The 4,404-nt window shown below is 35.8% G+C and overlaps 1 long non-coding RNA gene across 1 annotated transcript in view; it reads right to left on the bottom strand.

Annotated features, from left to right (window-relative positions):
• LOC103459995 (uncharacterized) overlaps positions 1 to 3,030 on the bottom strand; it is a 15,558-nt gene extending 12,528 nt beyond the window's left edge. Inside the window, exons 1-2 of the long non-coding RNA XR_532840.1 lie at positions 2,905 to 3,030; positions 1,719 to 1,799 (exon numbers count right to left, since the gene is read on the bottom strand). This is a non-coding gene — a long non-coding RNA (uncharacterized LOC103459995). The remainder of the gene's footprint in view (positions 1 to 1,718; positions 1,800 to 2,904) is intronic.
• Positions 3,031 to 4,404: the final 1,374 nt, after the last annotated feature.

The following is a 4,404-nucleotide window of genomic DNA, read 5'->3' as shown; positions in this document are numbered from 1 at the left end:
CAGGCTGTTGATGCTGCTGCAGCCAGGCTGTTGCTGCTGCAGGGCTCCTGCTGCAGCCTGGTCTCACCATAACTCTCATTCTCGCTGAGTAAATACAGTTTTCATTTCTGCTGAACAAAATGTCCCATAAAGAGGAAAATGCCTTTTGAAAGAGATTCAACAAACAGAGACTTTAACGGATCAGGAAAACCTGGATGTCGCCTGTTAATTTCTATAAAACATTTACATAAAAACATTCATTCATTTTATAAACCAAAAGGATTAAAACAAATTATCTTACCTGAAAAAATTTATAATCAGCCACAATGTTTGCTGGACGACTTTTCTGATTATTTAAAATTTACTTCTTTTTTTTTATGAATTCATATAAAAGTCAAMATTTTTTAAGTAATGCTGAAAATATTTCCATATTTTATTTATTTTTGGTGATTATTAGTTTAAAATCCATGGATGCTTTATATTATATCAGAATATTTACTTTCTTTAATAACTGTTTGCATTCAGTTACTTTTAAATTTGAAATGATTATTTTTATAATCGTCATCATAATCAGGTTAATGTAGTTTTCTGTTTGGAAATGTAATCTGCCTTCAGGGATTATTTCCTTCTGTATTTTCTCTCACATTATTTGATTTTTTTATTGATCTTCACATTTATGACATTAACATCAGTACTGATGTTGACATTTCATCGTTTCATGAATAAAATCCTTTTTATCAGATTTAGAGGCAGAAATTCAGCTTTAAAACTTGAGATTATGAACAGCAGGTTAATAATCCATTTTTAGGAGATTAGTTGTGTTTGCATTTCGATCAGAAATGTCTCCATGACAACAGAACGTCGTTTTAAGGTATTCTGGTGTTAAAATGTTATTTTGAATCTTCAGTTTGATGCAGCAGATTTTTGTTTTCTGCAGTTTCTCCAGACGCTGTTTTATAATCAGTGAAACTATAATCTCTTTTTAATCTCACAGATTAAAACATAATTATAACTCATGATGGATGTTAAATGTTAAATTTGTTGCTATATTCTTATATCATAATTTAGTCAATGATTTCCTAAAATGTAAGAAATCTGCTAATCATGTAAACTGAGTTTTTCTGACCTCATATATCTGACTTTACTGTAAAGTCTGTATTTTATTCATTTATTATTATCGCTTATTTTTTATGTGCATTTATCTGTTTGCTGATATAATTCAGTGAACCAACTGAGAGACAMATTTTATAAACTAATTATCTCTGGTATATTTTCATTATAACTTRAAAAAGTAGCATAAAAATCACTATAACTAAAGTATTCTCAGTTTATCAAGTGAAAATCTTACWGTAAATATTTATCAAATAATAATAAATGCTGAAGCAGGGATATTTGTTTAYCACATTAATCAGACACCTGATTTAACYGCAGTATTTTAATAAAGGAACAATAATAATTATAATGATAAATTGTTTTAGAAAGCTGATACTGTGAAATTATCTTTTATTAAAAAAACAATTTATCTTCATGTGACGACATTTCAAAACTGAATAAGCAAGTAAAGAATAAAATATTTAAAATAAATCACATAAAATTCTAGTTTAGTTAAATTCCTGCTTTACATAACTCGCGTTTCTGTTGCGTCATGTGGAGCTTAAAGGTTTAACACTGAGACAGATTCAGTTGTTACTTATGACTACAGTATGAAACTTGACTCACAGCAGAAATGTCACACCTACRTGATTAAATATGACTGATGATCATTTTAACCCTTCAGTCCGGCATGTGGTGCGTCGTCCCGTCATCCTTATGTCACTGGTCTGAAAATAACCGGAAGCGCCAATCAACAGGTTTCTGACTGAAGCAAAAAGATGGTTAATGTGTGTGTGTGTGTGTGTGTGTGTGTGTGTGTGTGTGTGTGTGTGTGTGTGTGTGTGCGTGCGTGCGTGTGTGTGTGGGTGTGTGTGCGTTTGTTAAGGACTTCTCATACATGTTCTGCTATGTACGTTTACATACAGTACAAACTTACTGTGTGTGTTTAAGTGTGTGTGTGTGTGTGTGTGTGTGTGTGTGTGTGTGTGTGTGTGTGAATTCTCCATAATGTGTGTCAACAACAACACTTCATCATCATATTGTGGGGTTTCTAGTTAAAATGACGTCAAACCCCTGACCCCTGACCCCGGTCACAAACCCATCACTGCACCGACAGAGAACCAATTAGTCACACATTTTTACATCCGCACACAAACACGCAAAACAACAGAGAAAACGGCGCAGTAATGTGCGTCTGCGCCCGCAGAAATACAAAAACACATCATATAAATGCGCATCTATTGGAAAACAGTGAAAATGTTTAAATGAGCACACACACACACACACACACACACACACACACTTCACTGGTGGTCCTGGTCGGTAAGAAGCTAAAGCTCCTTCTCCTTTGTCTCCTGTGGGAGGCCCAGACAAAAGCAACAACCTGACAGGTAAACAAGCCGTCATGTTTGGGCAGAGCGACCTGAAGAAAAGCCTGTCGCGGTTCTCAGCCTCACCCGACACACCCGCCTCCGCACATTTCCCTTCACTCCTGTCAGAGTTTCAACACTTYSAGCTGCTGCTGTGTGAATCTGAACCACAGTTGGGGTTTAGGAGGAGCAGTTTGTGTAAAACACACCACGAGGTCAAATTGAGCTGATTTCATCACTGAACTCGTTAGCTTTGCTAATRTCACTGAGGCTATTGGTGGAGGAAGCTAGCGTTAGATAGAGGCGGGTTCCCATAGAAACGGGCATTTAGCATAAGCTAATGCTAAAGCGCTAAATTCAAACATGTTCAGACCCCCGTGAGTCAGTGACACAATATGTAGCATAGCATAAAAACAAACATAGCATAGTGTAGCTTAGCGCCCTCGTCAGGCTAAAAGCTGACCTGAACGGTTGCTCTTCCAAACGGACATTTCTCTGGTGAGTGATGCTAACTCTGGTGCTAATTGTTACTGCAGGACATCAGTAGATTTTAAACTGTCGCTGCTCAGGAACACATTCTGGGTTCAACACCAACATTTGCTGCTGCGGCCCAACATCATCCGGTGGAAACAGAGCGGCTCCGGAAACAACTATTATTATTATTATTATTATTATTATTATTATAATTATTATTTAATGGCGGTTGGCAAGAAACGTTAAGGTTGCATTACCGCCACCTGCTGATAGGAGTTTGACCCAAAACGTCCTTAATTACACAAGTATTTACAGTATGATCATATTCTGTTAAAATAACTAAATTAAAATGTGAATTATTTTACTATTTCAAATTCAACCATAACATTGATATTTTCCTGTATTACGTTTCTGTATTCTGAATAATGAGCTGTTCTGTGTCCAGATTTCTCTCTTCTCTCCTGTAGCGCCGCCTTCCTCTCATTCCTTCTGCCGCCTTCCTCTCATTTTTTGTCTAACTATATATTTTTGTTTCAGATTTATTTGTATTTAAGTAAATACTGCAGTAAATGTAAYAGTAACCGCATTTCCATTACAAATATATGCAAAACTTTGTCAATATTTTTGCCAATATCTAAAAAACACARTTTGGCAATCACATGTGAATAAGTCTGTTCACATGATAAGTTTAAAAAACACGCAGCACCATCATCCTTCTACCACTTCCTGTTGTCTTCCATTTTGTCTTTTCCTCCAGTAGTAACTTCTGGTTGATGATCATGTGACTAATGGTGCGGAAAAAGTGTTTCTATTGCAATTTTTCAAAATATCATAATTTGATTATAACCAGAAACCCASTTCATCCTGGAGCAAAAGCTTTTATCAAAAAAACAGTTTTTTTCAATCAAAACAATTTTATTTTTGTAATTTGAATTTGCACCATTATGAAAGCACAGCTACTGACTGTTTCCATTAAAAAWATCATTTTCAAGAAGCTTTTATGRAATAAAGTCATGTTAAATTGTGAAATGTTTTWAAAACAACTTTAYACATATAATAAAATAAGGTTTTATAGTGYATAATATTTTTTTACACACTTATTCATACATTGTGAACCTTGACCACATGTCCGTCCATCTCTCGTTTGAATTTGTTCCAAATCTGATCATTGCACCCTGGAAAATAATGCTTTAAAAATAAAAAGGCTGTGCTGTGGATGAGCCCTGCGGTCTGATTTCCATCTTTTCATTACCTTCCTCTGAYTCCGCGGCGACCGAAGCCGAACACGTGAAGCACAACATAAACACGAAGTTTAATCATTTCTCAGCCTGTAGGTCATCAAGCCGAGTCATAGTTTAGCGTTTTTATTGAAACCTTGATCAGATAAAACTGTCAGAGGGAGATTTGGACGGTGCGTTACTCCAGAGGCCGAGCAGCGCGGTGGGAAAGCTCTGCTCACAGGCTGAAGATAACCAGAGTTCATCTTCCT

The sequence above is a fragment of the Poecilia reticulata genome, unplaced genomic scaffold (assembly GCF_000633615.1).
Source record: "Poecilia reticulata strain Guanapo unplaced genomic scaffold, Guppy_female_1.0+MT scaffold_155, whole genome shotgun sequence".
NCBI classification, from domain to species: domain Eukaryota; kingdom Metazoa; phylum Chordata; class Actinopteri; order Cyprinodontiformes; family Poeciliidae; genus Poecilia; species Poecilia reticulata.
This window is presented reverse-complemented; position numbering and strand designations above follow the sequence as displayed.